Source organism: Capsicum annuum, chromosome 7 (assembly GCF_002878395.1).
Source record: "Capsicum annuum cultivar UCD-10X-F1 chromosome 7, UCD10Xv1.1, whole genome shotgun sequence".
Lineage (NCBI taxonomy): Eukaryota > Viridiplantae > Streptophyta > Magnoliopsida > Solanales > Solanaceae > Capsicum > Capsicum annuum.
In genome coordinates this window covers 145,052,357-145,073,974 of record NC_061117.1, presented here as the reverse complement: position 1 = coordinate 145,073,974, position 21,618 = coordinate 145,052,357, and the positions used below count along the sequence as shown (strand labels likewise).

The 21,618-nt window shown below is 35.5% G+C and overlaps 1 long non-coding RNA gene across 1 annotated transcript; it reads right to left on the bottom strand.

The window, feature by feature from the left end:
- Window positions 1–214: 214 nt before the first annotated feature.
- LOC124885523 lies at window positions 215–1,918 on the bottom strand. The gene is made up of 2 exons (XR_007042634.1): window positions 1,719–1,918; window positions 215–464 (listed from the first exon to the last, which is right to left on the bottom strand). It is a non-coding gene; the product is annotated as an uncharacterized LOC124885523 (long non-coding RNA).
- Between the last annotated feature and the right edge of the window lie 19,700 nt (window positions 1,919–21,618).

The following is a 21,618-nucleotide window of genomic DNA, read 5'->3' as shown; positions in this document are numbered from 1 at the left end:
TATTTGACTTAAAAGCCCCTCTTTTGCCTTCTCTTTCCGAAAATTGAATTAACTATTTTAATTTTCTGGATATGGAGTAATATTTAAGTTTTTTAGTATTGTGCTAATTTTTTCAACTTAAAGAGTCCTTGTATATTTACATTATGAAAGGAACTCTGATTGTCAGTGTTGTTATGCAATAGGTGTTTCATCTGAAATAAAGCAAGTCAAGGTGTCAAATCATAAACATTGTTCTTCCACTTCTTTGAACATGTCAATATTTTCTTGCTTTGCAGATGATGATGAAAGATTTGGGTCCAACTTGCACTACTGCTAATTTTGGCAGCCTCATTTATTGTTGAAAGTTCAGCAGCCTCAAGCTTCTCCAAATCATCACCGACACCATTTTCTTTGTATAAATGTATAGCTTTCTCTAGCTAGGTATAAATGTCTTTTCTGGTGCAATCTCAATTTCTCATTGAACTCTGTGCATCATGTCATTGCTTATGATCAAATAAGAATATTATTATAGATTTTAAATATAACATATATAGAGTTTGTTCGTATTGACTCATCAATTTTTGAGTGTTTGAGTAAAAATTCAAAAAGTGCTTATAAACACTTAATTTTTGGCTAAAATAATAAAAATAAAAAAGTTATGAGTTAAGATTTTTAACTTATGACTTTTAACTTACAAGCCAAAGCCAAAAATTAATCCAAACAGACATATAGTTAATTAGTTTTTGGAACAACTTATTTACTCAAAGACACATACTTTTAAAAATAAAAGAAAATATATAGAAGCAACATGAAGGGAATTAGAAATATCTGGAGGTCTATGCACTTCGTAAAATTTCAAAAATATAAATACATTATTCACTATCATTATTCTTTCTTCCACGAGGCATAACTTATGAGTACATGATTATCCATAGAAAAAAAAAGATGTGTCATAGATAATAAAATTAATAAGATTATGAGTATATGCACAAACTATAAAAATAAATAAAGCGCAAAGAATGAAATGATAAATTAACAAACATTAATGAAAGCAAATAAATAATAATAGGCCTGCATATGCACTTTAAAGAACTACAGATAAGCAAGAAGATGAACATATACTCAACAAAAGAAATTGGATAAGAAACCAAAGATAATATAAAGATAAAATAGATTAGCATAACTAATGTTAGAGCAAGAAATTAGTAAAAACACTCTTTAGAGCCAAGACCACCTGCCAAGTGATCATTTCACACCGGTTCAGAAACAATCCTTATTTATGTGAAAACAAAATTAATGTCTCATTAAAGAGTAAATCAAGTGGTTTTAGGTGATGCACATATTAAAAATCTAGTACTCACCATTGAGAAGATTGACTTTTTCTCTCACAACGTAGATTTCTCCGTAATTTGATCACAAATTTCACATGAATCTTCATAATATAAGGCCACAACTTGATAGATCCATATAAAATTGCCAAAAATTGGAAGCAAAAACAACAGCATAAGATTATAAAATATGATAGACGATGAAGAAACGGTACACAAAGAGTACAAAACTTCATCAAGATAATCCTTCATATTTATAAAATTATCATTCATGTTATCATCCAAGATATTTTTCCTATGGTAGCCTTTGTATTAAGAACTTTTAACCATTTTCTAGGAATAAAAACATATTTAACCAAGAACACAATTTTTCTTGAACCCCAAAACAAATAAATAAACATTACCCATTACCTTATGATTACCTATTACTTGGAATTCCATGTTCCAGCTTTATTGCATAGTGCTTGTAGTTTTTTCTAATTCATTTTATCAAAATTCATCTCTACACATGAAAGAGAGAAAAAAATAATGTAAAAAATAATAATCAGAAATTAGGAAAAAAGAAGATGAAATGGTTAAAAAAAACTGCCCCAAACTATATCCGTGAGAAGAGGGACTGGGGGAGTTGTAGTACTGATGGTTTCAAAAAAGGATATGTAGAATAGTTTAAATCTAACAATATTGGAACTGTATTGTATTATTTGCAAAAATGAGTGTTGACATGCTCCCTCATGTTTTACATGTACATGGATAAGTATTTTGACATCAAAATTTCTTCTTAACATATATATTTTTGCTTAATTTTTGATACTTACTGTAGACATCGAAATTATACGGACTCTACAAGAAGAATTCAATTTCTGTTAGAGTTCTTGGAGGCTATTATATCCTAAACCTAGCTTGGTGGCTACTCTATTGTAAACTCTAAATTACACCTATATAAAGGATAAATATTTTCTTAAAGCGGCCTTTCCAATATTCCACAAAATCATGGGATATTCATAAGGATATCATTCGAAAAATATGCTACTAACGACACTCTAATTATGAAAAAAATCAAGAGAGAAAAATCAAGGGAGGAACAGAATTGTACCCACATCATTTATCAATAAAAGTTCTTGTTTCTTCATGTTTGGTTTGTGGTTGAAGTTTATTTTTCATGAATTAAATTTTGTTGGAAACAAATTGGCACACCCGGTGGGACCATTTCTGCTCTTAATCTCTTCCTCCTGTAAATCAAATTCAACTACTGTTATGGACTTCAAAATAACTAATGGTGTCTCATGCAAGAGTTCTGCTACTGCCACATCTGATGAGCTCGGCTATGTTGTCTCACTCCCTCGACGCAAGTTTAAGACCAATGGTTGAGATAGATCTAAATACTTCACTTCTTTGGAGAAGTCAGAAAAGAAAAAAAATCCCATATGATGGCTGAAACTGCAACCCATGGGGGCAATTTGACATCTTTGCTATGTGATGAACTCTCTTAGACTGGCATCAATTTTAGTGAATCTGAAGATTCAACGGATTCTTCAATTTCAACAAAGTTCAATGCTTTGATGGCTGATACAACTTATATAAACGCAAAGTTTGTAATGATGGAATAAACCATTGAAGTTTTAAAGAAATTCGTTGGGGATAAAAATCTTCAAATCGCTCAACTTATGAATAAGTTGAAGCCTTTTGCCCCTGGAGGATGGAGCCATAACCCTGCTTGTCCACCTGGCTTTACCCTGCAAAATAAGAATGTTGATAAGTCACCTGTCAAGAACAAATCGTAAAAATAAAAATAGTCTACTTCTGTTACCGCTTTGTTTGTTTAACCGCTGCAAGACATGATAACTAACTCTATCATGGCTCAATATAGCAAAGCACTATAGAGTTCATTGTATTACTCCAAGCCTCACATAAGGCAAATTTATTGTCTACCCATGACAATGAACTATCAACCACCAAAGTTGCAGCAATTTGATGAAAAGGGGAACCCGAGGCAACACATTGCCCATTTTATCAAAGCTTATAGCAATACTTGAACATAAGGTGACCTCTTGGTCAAATAATTTATCCGTTCATTAAAAGAGAATGCATTCAACTGGTACATCGACCTGGAGAATGAGTCAATTGATAGTTTAGAGCAGCTTGAGACGGAATTTATCAATCTATTTTATAGCACTTGACGATCTGTGAGCATGATAGAGTTTACTGACACTAAGCAAAGAAAGGATGAACCTGTGATGAATTACATCAATTGATGGAGATCGTTGAAATTGGACTGCAAACACGATTTTTCTACAATATATGTTGTAGAAATGTGCGTTCGAGAAATGCATTAGGGTCTTCTACACATATTACAAGGAATCAAACAACGAACATTTGAAGAACTTGTTGCATGAGCACATGACATGGAGTTAAGTATCACAAGTCACGGAAAGGTGTCTGCTTTTGTTGATCTTACAATATAAAAAAATGAATTCAAGAAAGGTATGACCTCAAAGATCCAGACTAAAGAATCCATGGCAGTGAAAACAACTTCTGTGAAGGTTATGACGAAGTAAAAAGTAAAGGAAGACAAAACCCCTAGGCAATATCCGAGGGAGGGAAAACGTCGCCCAACTTTGATTCACACCATAGACGCCAAGACATCATACAACTTGCTGATTAGACGCCTCTGGTTGCATGAAAATAGAATGGTGTCATCGACTTTGCATTAATACAAGGATGGTGAGGTAGTCAAAGTTGACATGGATATCAATCCTTTCATAGAGATAGAGTCATACTTTACAAATGAAAAATTCTACATGGACCCTTGTGAGTTAGATAAATAGAAATCAACACCCTATAACCCAACTAGGGTTGATTCAAAAGAAGAGATAGAAGCACAACCAACTTTCATTAAGATTTCTAAGGAAATAATTGAAAAAATCGCCATTAATTTCTCATCATCCGAAGGAAACATGAAAATAAAGATAGATATAGAGCTTCTCATCTTTTTCTATATTCCATGTGAGCGTAGAAGAGAGAGACAATCCTTGGTAGAGGCATGTACTCAACAAGTTCACCCTCCAAGAAAATAAATAAGCCACAAAATATTTCAAGATTTAAAAGAGAATATGACTGTCCCAGTAGTACAAATCCAACCTATAACTTCCGAGTCTTTACAAATGATACCTTAGTTAAAAAGATAAATGGGCACTTTGATCAAAAAGATTTCATATTATTTGAATAATCAGGTTATGACTTCTCCAATCTAGAAAAAACTAGGAGAGCTCAAAGATGAAGTCACTAGTGAAAAAATAGACGGCGTTACAACATCCCAAATGAAGTTGAGAAAGCAAGAACATTACGTCACCACTCTTTAAGTTTGGGATGGGATTAAAATTGCTAGAGCCTCTTCAAATCTTAGCTAGGAAGTGTAAGGAAACAACTTCATCATACCACATATCAGCAGAATAGAGAAAGAAGGGTGAGGATGAGAAAACACCACAACAGACCTCAACATTTGACCACATATAAAAATTAATACCTCATGTTTCTGTATGTGATAGATTAGGATGCAAAGATGGAAGTGGAGCTTCTGACTGTGCAAAAGGAGATGTCACCACCGTGAATTCCTCTGTCTTTTTTCACTTTGGAACTTTCATAGTGCTTTATCATCACGCATGAGAAGAAAGTCTATTGTATCAATTACAATCAATGGTATGCTGAAGGTAAGAAGAAGAACCATTATTTTAACTAACCAACTCTTGGAGAAATAAAAGAGGATCCAGAGAAAGTCAATGTATCATATCACATAACGGTGGAGAATAATCTATGCCATAACGAAATGGATAATGATGTTCAAGAAGCTCTATCTCAACTAGAGGATGGGGTACAATCGACTGTAGATGAACTCAAGGAGATATACTAGGTACTTTAGAGACTCCACGCTCAACCTTTGTTAGTACACTTCTTAAACCACAAGAAGAGGGATAATTTAAGTTATTAGTCGAGCACAAAGATGCATTTGTCTGGTCATACAATGAAATGTCAGGCCATAGTCCTAGGGTAGCTATTTATCTTTCCGGGATGAAAATAGGGCACGTCCTATAAAGCAGTCACAATAAGTGTTTTGCCCTGAGTTAGTAACACAAATTGATGTATAAGTCAATAAGCTCATCTAAGCCGGATTTATTCGAGAAGTGAAATGCCTATCATAGATCTCAAACATTGTACATGTCAAGAAAAAGAATGGTCAAATACGTGTATATGTTGATTTTTAAAACTTTAACAAGGCATTTCTGAAAGATGATTTCCCAATACAAATCATAGAGCTCATGGTTGATGCGACTGGATATGAAGCTATGACATTTATGGATGGGTCTTTCGGATAAAATCAAATTAGAATATCTCTAAAAGACAAGGAATACACTGCCTTCCAAACTCTAAAAGGGATATATTGTTATAAGGTAATTCCTTTTGGTCTAAAAAATATGGTTCCCATCTACCAAAGAGCAATTGACATGTTTCATAAGAGGGTGGAATGCTACATTTATGGCACCCAAAAACTAACCTCCAAAGAAGTATGTTGTAGTTGATGTCAAACATAGCAACCCAAACCAGGTTGGGGTCGAGCCCACAGGAAAAACGTTGAACAGTATCTCAAACTTGACAACATTCACGTGTAGTGCAGAAAAGTAAATGAGGGAATTTTAAGTAAATAGTTAGCAACAACAAAACTTGAATGCTTTGAGTTTGTAAACAATAGAAGATGAACACTAGGGCTGTGTTCCCCCTGGTTTCTCAACTCCGTAAACTTCTCGTGTTTAACTAACCTAATCTCTTGCTCAGCATGCAAAGTTGAGAAGCTATAGAGTATCAACTGTCTTGTGAATGTGTTGATAAATCTCACTATTTACCATGGGAATCTTAGGGCGTAACCTTATTACTCCTTATCTATAACTTCAGTTCAACTTTCACTTTTTGGGTCTCAAGTTGATTAAATAAGATGGCAGAATTATAAGATGGATGTGAATCTCAAATTACTGTCTTAATCCCCTTTTCTTAATCTCAAAATTCTTTGTGAGGATGTTCTCAAATACAGGCAATCTTTAAGCTTCTAAAGTTTCTTTGAGGTCAATTATGATGAAGAAGATTAAGATACACGCAAACACAAGAAAATAGATGAATCTCCACTTCCTATACGTAGTTAATCCACCAGGGTTCCTACAACCTTAGTTAGAGAAATTATCCGCTCATGTTCATGCAATAATCCATGATAATACATAAAGAATACATGTGATTAATTACACAAGAATAAGAGGAAGAAGATCCAAAGTCATCAATTAAATAAGAACCCAAGAATCCCAAGAACACAATCTTAATGTCAAAAGTTGTAAAAGCGTGCAAAAGTAATTTTAAAATGTAACCAAATAAAGGAATAACCCTAAGGTATTATAGTATCTCAAAATAACCTATACGAGTCGTATGTTGTGTTGAAAACTTGTAAGCTGACTCGTATAATGCACAAACTTCATCTTTTTTAGAGCCTTTTCTTCCAATTTCATTACAAGACCGTTATTTACATGTTTTACCTACAACAACCACAAAACCACATTATATCTACCAAAATGACCTAAGTTCAGGCATAAATTCTTTGTTTTAAGCATCAAAAGTGTTGTGTTTCCATGACGCATCAACACCCTCAACTTAGAAAGTTTGCGTGTCCTCAGGCAAACAAAAATCAAAAACTCTAACACAACAACGATGCTTAAATAGGAAAATCCTAAGATACCTATAACAGTGACTTTTCAGTTTAGTTTTCAACATTTTTATCCCCCCTCCTAGTTTTAACCTTTTAACACTCCAACTATGTATATTGATTTGGCATATGGAGAAACATAAAGGGATCCAATGATGGCATTACATTAGAAATAGACAACTAGTCATAGACACAAAATCATATTAACCAAATAGTCTAGCAACCTAACAACATAATCCATGTGCGCTCATAATAAAAGAAATCTCATTTACTCAGTTTTGATCAATCAAGTTATTTAGGGATATTACAAAAGACTCTCTCGCTCACAAAGAAGTATCGGCTGGTGTATACAGAATACCATAGGCTTGCCTATATGCTCTCTTCCTTTCTTTTCGGACAGTCGACATAGGATCACTAAAGGACTTTATTCATCTTGTTACGTAGGTTTGGGCTAGTATGGTATATTTTTGGGAATTTTTAGTGACTACGCCTCCTGGACACTACACTTTATTTGGCGTCCACTTATTTTCCACTTTTTCTTTATTTTATTTCTGCCTTTATGTCTCCTTTTTTATTTTAAAGCACATTCATACTGGACCAGGTGCGATTTTATTTTCTCACTTTCTTTTTCTTTCTTTTTTCTTTTCTTGAAATAACTTTCTTTCTTTTATTTTTTTTATTTTCACCGCACCTACCCTTCTTTATTTTCCTTATACACGTCTTTCTTCATACTCATTTTTCCCTACGCACCTATATAATAGCTACCCTCAGCTTAGATAATTTGCCTAAGTTGAGGTGCAAAGTATTCAAGAAGGACCAGGACCAATACAGGTTCATTGTAAGTGAAACAGTAAGGTGAAATTGGTGTAATCAACAAAACTGGGTCAGTTAAGGCTCAAACAATGGGATAAAGGGATTCATATCATTTTTGGTTTGGCATTTAGGCTCGAGTGGACTCAAAACAAGAAAGGCCTATTTATCCGACTATTCTAAACCCTAGGTAAGAGCAACGAGATAAGTTCTAGATTCTAACACACCAGGAACAAAGTAACGCCTCACACACACTCTCACAGGGTCGTATTGCTAGGTTCTACTTATCCAGTTATGCAATTGTTCGCTATAGTTATTCTATCCCTAATTCTAATCCCATTATTAGATTCTCAATCGTCCCTCACACATACACACATCATACAATCAACAAAATATTAGGAGGAGCATCAATTTTTCCGCATAATTATTAAAAATCAAAATTATTTTAACCAAATCATACAAAATCAAGTCTACTGGTATAAGTACAATTTTTCTCCCTATTTTCAGCAACGAAAATAAACAAACTTATCAAAAACAACAACAAAAACATATCAGCTTTTTAGATTGTGGCCACGGGTTTCAAAACACGAAAAGTATAACCCGTGGCGATCTTGGTACACCCCCACCCCAACTTAAATCCTATGCACTGTTCTTTGTACATCTAACAATGTAATACAAGGGATTAGGTACATACTTGGGTGCTCAAGGTGCCATCTTATGCCATATCATCATGTGGTCCCTTAGATCAGGTCCCACTATTCTCAATAGTAGCCCCAACAATTGTTGGGACAGTCTCTAGAGTAGTGGCATTGGTTGTGGATGGTGCACTCAATGGTACGTCAGTCATTGAGGATGAATCACTATCATCCTCATCTTCATCACTTGTCGGTTTTGAGCTACCGGCATCAGCTAACATCTCTTGGACCCTCACCTGTTGGTCCTGCTCACTCTATATACTATCTTTTTTTGCTTTCTTTAGGGCTTCTTTTCCTGCACTCTGGTGCATTTTTTCATTCTCTCTCTTCTTTATTTCTCCTTCAAAACACTCTATATATTTTTAAATTATATTTCTGGATCAATCTCTATAATTACTGATGCTGGGATAAAAGGCCTGTCATACAACTCATTAACCATCTTCCTTATTTCGTCCACCTCAGCTTTTACTTCTATAATATTTAGAGTTTAGAAACTTCCCAACTGTCGAGTCATCTGCTACTCAAAGGTATCCAGCCTACTCTGTACCCATTTGTTTTATTGTTCTAGTTGATTCTCAACCTAGGGTTTCACACCGCCCTCAATCAATTGTACCTTTGTTTCTACCATTACCAACCTATACATATTATCATTTAAGCTGGATTGGTAAATAATCACGTACCTTGTTGGTGTAGATCTTGAGAAAGTTGGGTAAGGTGGAGCAGACTATGCAGAAGAGGGGGCACTAGATATACCCACTGCATCTGAAGTCTGTGGCTCGATTTATATACCTCCTCATGTGGTGTCATCTGTCTCACGCTGCCCTGCAGCCTCAGAATATCCACCCTGGCTTCTATAAATTTTAGCTAACATTTTATCTCCTCGCCTACTTTTCTGGCCATGGGGTTCGCTATATCTCTGATCAACCCTAAGTTTGTGGTACTCTTAGGCTCATCAAACTGATCAATGTTAGGTAGTTCTGGCACTCCTGTATCTAAGTAAATCTATATTAATAAATAAGGGAATAAAAAAATCACTTTTTCTATGTCCACTTCTCTATCACGTATCTCTCGTGTAATGAATTGGGCGACGTCGAACGCGTATCCGGCCATAAGTCCTGCGACCAATATCGCATAGACCAGACTGAGTACATTGTCCTCAGTAGTGGTACATAGCCTGTGTTGAGCCAATATCCACCAAACTTTGGCTTTGAAGTTAAGGGTGTTTTTCTCAATCTTTTGTGAGGCTACTCCAGGGCCTTCTACTACCCATGGTGCTTCTTCCCTATTTCTAGTGATCAGATTTCCTATTCATCTGAAATGCATCATCTTGTCCTTCCACACCATCTGTTTCCTTGTCACCTTCCTTATTTTATCCATGTGGTAATCAATTTCTTCTGTGTTTACTGGAGGCTGGAAGTCAGGACCATATAGAAATCTGGAGATCATTCTGGGAGAGATGTTTTCCCAAACTCCTTGAATAGTTAGACTGTTAATAGGATCACCACCCTTTCACAGGTTTTCCTGAGGGTATTATCTCTTTGTTTCACCCTTGTATGCTGCATAAAATTCCTACACCAAAGCAGGATTGTACGTTTCTAGTGCTGAAGTCATCCACTGGAACTGATATGGTGGGAATATAGCCTCAAATCTAGGCATTTCAGACATGCATGTAGGAACTAGTGTCAGTTACCGATAGATCCCTCTTCTTGGGTTCCTGTAGCTAGATTTCCCCCCACCCCAAAGTTATATGTTTCCTATATTCCAAGGTACCTCCATCATTCAACAATGGGCACTGGAGCAGATGTAATAGCTAACTAAGCCGCTGGTGGTGGTGTTGGGTGCTGTACATCGATTGAGGTCATATCTAATTGTTTTACACTTGCAGTTGTTGAGTCTATTACATATGAGCTTGATTCTTCTTTCCCTGCCTCACCCTTACATTCTACATTTTCATCATCTTCATTATTGTCACTCTCTGAGGGTGATGGTGAGTGTGGAGGAGAGGTACTCAAATTTTTCCTTCTGGTCCCCCGTAGAGGTGTGTCCTCTGGTATGAAATCCTGCTCTTCCCTCATCGGTATTTTGTATCTTACCCCTACCTGCCCCTTTGTTAGGTATTTGACGAGGTCACCGCTACTGCTGGATGATTCAATGGACTCGTTCACCAACTTATAGTCAGATTTTGGGGCAGGCTTCTTCTTGGTGTTTTTCTTGGAGGAGTCACCTTTTGAAGCCATAGTACCTGTTTGCATGCACTTATTAGTAATTACTAAGGAAAGGAAAGCAAAATAAGAAAATTAGGTGTCAGTGTGTATATTTTGTTCATGTTAGGATTGGCGGTCTAATTCATATACGCTAATGATGACTCATATGACTGAGTCGTAAGGTAGACAAAAGTAGATCAATGTTTACTGATTAGGTTACGAGTCCTCCTAATGAGTCGTAAGCTCAAATTATAACTCATTACCAATACTCGTAAGCTAACTAGATACAAAATTCTCTTATGTTCATCTTTCTAGGTCAGTACGACTTATGTTTATGAGTCGTAGGGGTTGGATATGACTCACATTGTCAAGTCGCACCTATATTAGATCCTACACCCAGCTAGACCTTTATGTTGTCATGGTTATGAGTCTCGTAGTTATGAGTTTTAAGGAGTCTCATATCCACTATAACATAAAGGTTTAGCTTATGAGTCTATTCCAACAAACAGTCCCTAGTTTACCCTTCGATGTACAGTATTACCACCCCATATCAGTCCCAGAACATATATTATTAGTACACAATTTTAAGTTCACCCCCTTTCCCATTTCAAACTTAATTTCTAAGAACTAGGGTTCAAATTTTTGCATAAACATAGATATTCAACTCGAAGAAATGCTAAAATCTCAACTTATTTTCAATTTCAACTTGAAATGTTAAGAATTTAAGTTCAAAGACTTACTTGAGTTGTTGAGAAGTAAGGTTTCTTGAGTTTATCAGTTTTCTACCCCAAATGCTTGAGAAATTTGTGAAATGTGAGAGAGCCTAATGAATTTGTGTGTGTTTTGGAGTGAATTCATGCATTTATAGCTCAGAGATCTATCAATAAATGGAGGTATCCATTGTTTGTAGTGGCGTATACCCGAATCGGGCACCTCTTTTGTTTAAAACAGGTTAGCTGGGCCAGGTTGACCCATGACCCTTGACCTAGTAAGTTTGGTTACAAGTCATGTGTATGAATCGTAACTAATGCTTACAGGTATTTTCCTCCTTTTGTAAAGACCTGGAACTTTACCTAGGTTCTGGAGTCGTTACGACTCAAGATAATGAGTCATATCTAGAGGATACGACTCATTTTAAGAGTCATAAGGATTCCAGTGACCACTTACCTGGATCTAAATCAACTCCAGGGTCCATATGAATCTTACTCATGAGTCGTCACATTAAGGTACGACTCGTGAAGAGTTCGTATAACCTTGTTTTATGGAATTTCTAGCTCTTTTCTGCAATGTTTAACCCTGCACACCGAAAACACAAATACGTACAAAAACATAAGTTGCCTCCCAGGCAGCGCTTGTTCTAACGTCGCGGTACGACGTGGCTAAGTTGGATACTATATTTCACCAACTAGCCTCATGGGTTGCCTCCCATGCAGCGTTTGATTTAACGTTGCGGCATGACATAATTGCCTTGGTTACTCAGACTTTACCAAGGTCCATTTCAAAAATCAAATTAATTTTCTTAGTGTTACCCATATAGTGCTTTACCCTTTGCCCATTCACTTTGAATGGGTCTTCACCATTACGCTTCAATTCTAAATCACCATACGGAAACACTCTTATTACAGCAAAATATACTATGTTGAGTTCAACTTACCTAGACAAAAGCGCAACCTTACATTGTAAAGCAATACCTGGTCACCTTTCTCAAATATCCTCTTCTCAATTTTGCGATCATGATGCAGGTTTATCTTTTCTTTGTAAAGTGCAAAACTTTGATAATCCTAGAGTCGGAATCCATCAAACTTATTCATCTTGTTTATTCTTGACTTTGTTGCATCTTACACTCAAAATTCAGCTTTTTCAATGCCCATAACGCTTTATGTTCAAGTTCAACAGGAAAGTGAAATGATTTTCCATACAACAAGTGATAAGGAAAAGAACCAATGGGGGTCTTGAAAAATGTTCGGTAAGCCCATAATGCATCTTCTAACTTTCGTGACCAATTAATCCTATTGGCATATACTGTCTTCACCAAAATAGACTTGATTTTTCTATTGGACACCTCAACCTTTCCACTAGTCTGTGGATAATAAGGTGTTTCCACTTTGTTTTTCATTCCATACTTCTCAAGCAGACTCTTGAAGAGGCGATTACAAAAATGTGACCCACTGTCACTAATGGTTGTACATGGCGTGCCAAATCGAGAGAAATATTTCTTAAAAAAGCCGTGACACTTCTTCCTTCATTATTGGGGAGCGAAACTGCTTCCACCCATTTAGAAATATAATCTACAACCACAAGGATGTACTTTATACCAAAAGAACTCACAAAGGTCCCATGAATCCACACCTCATACATCAAACAATTCCAATTCTAAAATAGGAGTCATGGAAAGTTCATGATACCTAGAGATGTTACCTTGGCATTGACATTGATCACAAGCCAAAGCAAAATGATGTGCATCTTTGTAAATTGTTGGCCAATAGTACCCATATTGCAAGATTTGTGGGTTGTGCGGGTTCCTTCATGATGGCCCCCAACTGGTTAAGAATGACAAGCCTCAAGTATGCTTATCATTCTTCTTATTAGGCACAACAGTAATAAGCCTTTTTTGGAACACAGTTTACCAGAATGATCCACTTACTATCAGCAATAGGATATACTACACAAATATTTAGCCACTTGATTATCTCTTTCTTCACCACTTCCTACATAAGAGGATTAAGTCGACGATAATGTTCTATACTTGGAATACAATTCGGTTTAATTTGAATTTTATGAGTAAAAAGACTGGGAGGGATACCCACAATATCTATAATGGACTAACCAAGGCCCTCTTGAATTTCTGTAGCACTGATAACAAAGCTTCCACTTTTTTCTGCATCAGGTCAGCTGTAATGATTACCAAAAAAGTATTATTGGTCCCTAAAAATGCATATCAGAGATGAGAGGGAATGGTCTTCAACTCTAAGATAGGTGGCTCCTCAATAGATAGGCGAGCTGGTGGAGTGGTTCTATTTTTTAGATCTAAATCAAGCTTCTTTGGTGCATAAGTTCAAGAATCGCTTCCATAGAGTGCACATACCATCTCATCATATTCATCAATACCATCACCATCAAAATTTATAATCATAGCTGCTAAGGCTTCAACACCCAACCTTTCTTCAATAGGAACATATCAGAAGCATCTTCCCAAGTAGTCACTGCATCAACATTATGAATATGTCCATCTCTTAATCAAGTACATCAATCACAACTATCACCCTCAACTCATTTGGCTGCTTCATGGATTTGCATATGTTGAATATCACATGCTCATCATCGAGTTTCAGCATCAAATGTCCTAGCTCTAAATTAATCAATTTTCTTCTTGTAGCCAAGAATGGTCTTCCCATAATAATTGGGACTTAATAGTCCAGTTCATAGTCTAAGATCACAAATTCAGCAGAAGAGATAAAAGAAGCCACCTTCACCACACATCATATAAAATACCAACTAGCTTCTTCGCCATTCTATCTGCCATCACTAGTCTTATGGTGGTTGGTATGGGAGATACCAACCCCAACTACTTAAATACTACTAACGATATGAGGTTAGTATTTACCCCCAGATCACATAATGCACGAGTGAATTTGAAAGATTCAATGGTACAAGGTATGGTGAAAGCACCAGGATCCTCCATCTTCTCTATGTATGATCTAGTAGCTACAGTGCTACAGTGATGAATATTGTTGAATGGCTTGTAATAGACTAACCTCTTCTTGGTCATTAAATCTCTCATGAGTTTTGCATATCCTAGCATTTTCTCTAATTCCTCTAAAAGTGGAATGTTGATTGACAGCTTCTTTAACATAGATAAAATTTTTGATACTTACCCTCTTCTTGCTTTTTAGACTTTGAGGAAAATGAGGGCGAGGTCTTAGGATGGACTTCAAAATAAGTTCCTCAATGTTGTCCTTTCCTTTATCTTGCTTGTTGTTACCCTCCACATCAACAAAATCATCATCAATATTTTGTTCATCTACAGTGGATACAGGTGGATCTATGGTATTCTTACCACTCCGAGTGGTAATGGCATGGTAGTGACTATCATTCTTTGGATTTACCACCTTATTAATAGGAAGAGTTCCAGGTTTTATTTGATTTAATATGGCTGACATATGGCCATACTGCTGCTCCAATTGTTTGATTGTGGTAGCATATGACTCAACTTTCTAATTCAGCCTTGACAGGTCTTCCTTAATCTCCTTAAGATAGCTCTCTTCACTTTCTTGGAATTTGACTAGTTTCAACAATATTGCCTCTATTTTATACTCCAAATCTTGGCTACCTGGTGGTACATATCAGTTACTTTTCTCTTTGTAATAATATTTACATCTCCAATCACCATCTCGATCTCTGCTCATGTCTCTGTATCTATCATGTAATAGTTCTGACCTCGATTCCCTTGCACTTAGGCTTGGGAATTCACTAAATGATGATCAAGATACTTTACTTCATCTTTAGATTCAGTTTCAAAAGTCCTAGAAGTCGATCCATGTGCCCTAATTGTATTCACTTTCTTATCACTCAATGTTGTGAATTATTTTGTAAGTAGCCCAATTTCTGTCCGAAGCTGTGCTACCAAATCATGACCAGCTCCATAATCATTAGCTGCTCTAATAGCATATGTATCTGTACCATGCTCAGTGTCTCTAGTATGTCAAATTTGATTTGTCACCAAAATATCATCTAACATCTCTTGCACAACATCCCACCGAAGATGCATAAATGCATCTCCCAAAATAGTACCTACTATTGCTCTTAAATTGACATTCAGTGATCTATAGAGGATTTCTAACAGGTTGGATCTTGTGATTCTATGATTAGGTACCATTCTAAGCTTTTTCTTGAATCTAAACCATTCCTCATCTATGGATTCTGCAGGTAGCTGTCTGAAATTATAAATTTCATCTTTCAACTATAGCATCTTTGCAGGAGGGAAGAATTTGTTTAAAAATTCTCTATGTAACTCATCCCAAGTACTAATTGAACCTCTCAAAAGTTCCCATAACCATAGTTATGCTTTTCTAGTCAGCAAAAATAGGAACAACCTCAACCTCAAAGCTTCCTAGTCTACCCCCGAAATAGCATATAACGTATAGATCCCAGTAAAATTAGCAAAATAAATGTTTGTATCATTAGTTATTGATCCCAAAAATTCACCCTTCAAGTTTAGCAATTGGATCATTACACTAGTAATATCAAATTTAACACTGGGTGGTAGAGCAGGAAGAATGATGGCTTCTATCTTAGTAGGTTCAACATATCCTATGTCCTCATCTTTATTATATGGCTAAAGATGCTGATATACAAGAATCATCGACGATTGACCACTTGGCTTGGCTTGGTTCATGCTGCTTGCGGGGCTACCCTAGCCTCTTCAGTTAATCGTGATTCCTCATTTACTCTAGTTTCTTTCACTGCTACTGCTAGTAATTATTTAATCTGTCTGTCAACAATATTATGTGGATCATTAGGTAGGGGAGAAGGCACAAGTTAAGGTTCTCAAACCCAGTAGGAATACTATCATGAACTTGGTCTACCATTCTTTATGGTATTTAAAGAATTCTTACCGGCTCTAGATTATAAGAAAGTAAGGGATTGCCTATTCTCCTAGTGTTTGTCATACACCGGCATATTCCAAATCAATAACAAGAAATAAAACTTGCAAACTCCACCAACTTTAATAAAAAATTCACACCATCTTCCCCGGTAACGACAGTAAAATTTAATGTTACCCAAAAACTAACCTCCAAAGAAATATGTTACGGTCGATGTCAAATATAGTAACCCAAACCAGATTGGGGTCGAACCCACAGGGAAAATGTTGAACAGTATCTCAAACTTAACAAAATCCATGAGCAGTGTGAAAAAGTAAATAGGGGAATTTGAAGTAAATAGTGAGTAGTAACCAAACTTGAATACTTTGAGTTTGTAAACAATAGAAGACGAACACTAGGACTGTTCCCCATGGTTTCTCAACTCCATAAACTTCTCATGTTTAACTTACCTAATCTCTTGCTCAGCGTGCAAAGTTGAGAAGCTATAGAGTATCAAACGTCTTGTGAACGTGTTGATAAATATCACCCTTTACCTTGTGAATCTTAGAGTGTAACCTTATTGATCCTTCTCTATAACCTCAGTTCTAATTTCACCTTTTGGATCTCAAGTTAATTAGATAAGATGGATGTGAATCTCAAATTACTGTCTTAATCCCTTTTTCCTAATCTTAAAATCCCTTGTGAGGACGCTCTTGAATACAAGCAATCTTCAAGCTTTTGCAGTAGCTTTGAGGTCAATTACAATGAAGAAGATCAAGATACACGCAACCACAAGAAAATAGATGAATCTCCACTTTCTTTATGTAGTTAATCCACCAGGGTTCCTACAACCTTAGTCAGAGAAATTAGCCACTCATGTTCATGCAACAATCCATGATAATCAATAAAGAATACATGTGATTAATTGCATAAGAATAAGAGGAAGAAGATTCAAAGTCTTCAATTGAATAAGAACCCAAGAACCCCAAAAACACAATATTAATGTAAAAAGTAGTAAAAAACATGTAAAAGTATGTTAAAGAATGCAACCTAATAAAGGAATAACCCTAAGGTATTTATATTATCTCAAAATGACCCAGAAATCCTAATTAAAATGGAATAGGAAAAGTAATGTCGTCATAAGGTACGATTCGTGTTGTCCACTTATAACCAATCTTATGAGTTGTACTATGCTAGTTGTATGTTTTCCAGTGTCTAATCCTCCAAGGTTTTAGGTTTTGTTATCCTTACGCCTTATCCTCACGAGTCATACCTTGACCATACGACTCATGGTCTTCACTCGTCACTACCTGGGACTTGATCTTTCAAAGTTATGGACACTGGTATCTTTACGATTTATCCTTACAAGTCGTACTCAGATCTTCCGACTCAACTTCTTCTAAGACTTTACCTCTGAATGACTGACTAATTTTTTGTTCTCTTTATGGTTTCTTGTCATGACCCATATCGACATCTTACGATTCAAACTCTCAAGTCATCTTCATTCTTTTATTTGATTCTTAGCTTGGCTTTTGTTACTGTTGTTCTTACGAGTTCACCTACGAGCCATATGTTGTGTTGATGACTTTTAAGTTGACTCGTATGATGCACAAACTTCATGTTTTTTAGAGCTTCTTCTTCAATTTCATTTGAAGACTATTATTTACCTGCAACAACCACAAAACCATGCCATATCTACCAAAATTACCAAAGTCCAAGCATAAATTCTTTGTTTTAAGCATCAAAAGTGTCGTGTTTCCATAGCGCATCATGCTCTGATGACTTGGTGGTAAAGACAAAGTCTAGGGACAACTATCCTCAAGATCTTTGCATTATTTTTGAGAGTTTGAGAAAATTTGACTTAAGAATGAACCCACTCAAATGCATATTGGAGTTACTTCGGGAAAGTTTCTTGGCTTTATTATGCATCACCTCTAAATTAAAGTTGATCCAACAAAGATTGTTTCCATTCAGAAAATGTTGGAGCCAATTAAATCTAGAGACCTTCACATTCTATAAAGAAATTTGGCATTCATTCAGAGGTTCATCTCTAAGTTGCCTGGATGATATCAACCCTTTATCTATCTAATGAAGAAAGATGCCTCTTCTCATTGGGACCAATCATGTCAAAATGCTTTTGAAAGAATCAAACGATACTTGTTGAATCCACCTATATTAGAGACACCAACTCCTGGGCAGCCATTGATACTATAAATTGCATCATAAGAGCAATCACTTAGAGTACTTCTATCTTAATACAATAGAGTTAAGAGAGGACAAGCAATGTACTATCTAAGTCAAACCTTGATAGGAGTTAACTTAAATTATACGCCTATTGAGAAGGTGTGCTTAGCTTTGCTTTATGCGATAAAGAAACTAGGCATTATTTTGAAGCATACATCATCAAGTTAATTTCTCGAGCTGATCCCATGAAGTTTGTAATGACTCAGACAGTTCTCTGAGGACATCTAGCAAGATGGTCTATATTGTTTAACTAATATGAGATTATATACACGCCTCAAAAGGTTGTGAAGGGGAAAACACTTGCTAATTTCCTCTCCGATCATCCTTTGCTAGCAGAATGAGAGATTTCAGATGAGTTTCCTAATGAAGATGCATTATTTACTAAAAAATTATTGATATGGACAATGCTCTTTGATGGATTTACATGCCAAGATGGTGCAAGGGCAAGAGTTATGTTGATATCACCAGAAAGACTAATCTTGGCTTTTTCATTTATTTTGGGTGAAACATGTTCCAATAACACCACATAGTACTAGACTTTAATTGTTGGACTTGAAATAGCATTAGATATGAAGATTCCACAATTGGATATATCTATGGATCATAACTCAATTCTCAGGAAGTTAGGACGTGGAAAAGGAAGAACTTTTACCATATCACGGATATGCTAATTTTTTTCTTGAAAAGCTTGATAAGGTGTTCCTAAACCACATCCTAAGAGAGGAAAATTGTATAGTGTATGCTCTGTCTAACTTAGATACAATGATGACGCTCAAAGAGAATGAGTCAGGAAAGATGTAAGTAAGTCATTGGTGGGTTAATACTGATTATCTCTATCTTCAAATAAATGAAAGCCTACATACATCTGTTAGAGTGGTTGGAGAAGAAGATTGGAGAAAATAACTGATTGAGTATCTCAAACATGGAAGTCTACATGAGGAGACGTAAAAAAAGAGCAGGTATTAGGAGAAGGGAACCACGATTCATCTTCGATGAGGGAATATTATTCCATCATTCTTATAAGGGATTACGCTTGTGGTGTCTTAAAAAAGAAGAAGCTTTGTGGGCATATCATATAAGCAAATCCATATTCGTTGGTGTATGGAGTAGAAATATTCCTTCCACTACAATAACTAACTTATCATTACGAATAGCGATCCAAGAAGGTCTTACAACTAAAAGTAGCGCTCAACTTCATCTATCAGAGTTAAAGAAATTGGACGAAAAGATAAAAGAAGCACAACAAAGGTTGAAATGTTATCAAGCTCGACTTGCTAGAGATTCAACAAGAGCGTGTGACCGCGACCATTCTAAATGGGAGACTTGGTCTTAGCAATTTGAAGACCCATAATCCTCAACAAATGCACCGGTGACAAGTTTACGTTAAACTAGGATTGGCCATATGCTGTGAAAGAAACATATTCAAGTGGTTCTTATAAAATTGTCAACCAAGATGGTGTAAGAATTGGTCCTATCAATGGTAAGATCCTAAGGTAGTAGTTTCCATGAAGGTCACCTATACTCCTCAAGGCACGAGCATAAATTGCATGGCATTCCTAGCTTGCATGAATCTAAACTGTAAACAACTCTCTAAAAAAGAAAAAAAATTAATAAATTTACTCATCATCTTGAACTACTTTATGACTTGATCCTCTTATCCGAGGTATGTAGGCAGCTTAGAGTATTTCTTAATCTAAGTTCAGTTATATGAGTTAAAAAATATAAAAAAGGATAAAGAATGTGTCATTACTTGAGAAAGATAATACACTTTGAAGTGACATCGATATCATATGAATTAGACGTTCCTTTACTAAGTTTGTTGTTGATATGCAAATATGAGAGAGGCAAGCAAGGGAAAGAAAAATTTGATGACATATTTGTATAAATTCATAAAGTTGTTGATTATGATTTTTACATCTATTGTATCTCTTGGTGTTATGTTTGCAATAAAAAATGTGGCTCATGATTCAAAGGCTCCTACGTTGAGTTATGAATTTTCTACCATAACCGCTCAAAGCTACAAAAAAACCATCAAGTTTTAAATAGAGTTGACTTCAATGAAATATCTATACAAATTCATAAAGGATTTGACCTTGATTCTTACATATATTGTATATCTTAGAGACCTCTTTGCGATTAAAAAGATGGTTCGTGAATCAAAAACTCCTACATTAAGTCATGAAATTTTTATCATAGTCGCTTAAAGCTGCAAAAAAATCATCAGGTTTCAAATGGAGCTAATTTTAAAGATGTATCTGTACAAATTTGTAAAGGATTTGATCTTTATTTTTATATATGTTGTATATCTTAGAGACCTCTTTGCATAAAATATGTGGCTTGTGATTCAAGGACCCCTACATCAAGTTATGGATTTTCTACCATAGCCGCTCAAACCTACAAGAAAAACCATCATGTTTCAAATAGAGTTGACTTCAATAACATATCTGTACAAATCCATGAAGTATTTGACCTTGATTTTTAAATATATCACAGATATTAGAGGTCTATTCACAACAAAAATAGAGGCTCGCGATTTGAAGACATCTATGCCAAGTTATGAATTTTCTACCATAGCTACGAAAAACTGTGAACTAAGACAGATTTATGGTTAAATTCAAAAAAAATTAATTTCAATTAATTGGAAAGAAGTTTGATATTAATTCTTAGATATATATTCTCAATGATATTTGAATTTCAAGGGAAATAATTTATATGAAAGCTAAAGGTCACTTTTATTGTACCAAAGAAAAGAAGTCACTACATTATAATAAGCAATAAAAAATCCTAACCAAATATCTAAACAATGGAAAAAGTTGAAATCTTAGAATTTGTTACGCCTCAAATGCCACTTTAAATTTGGATAGTTTCTCCACTTTATCTTCAGATAATGGACATTTCTCTCTAATTTCATGAAGATCGCCCTCAAAAGTGATAATCTTCTCTTGGCTTTTAGGCAACTTCTCTTTCTACTTCTTTATTCATGTAATAGTCTTCTCCCTCGTTGTAAACAAAAGCTTCAGTTCTTCGTCAGACTTATCA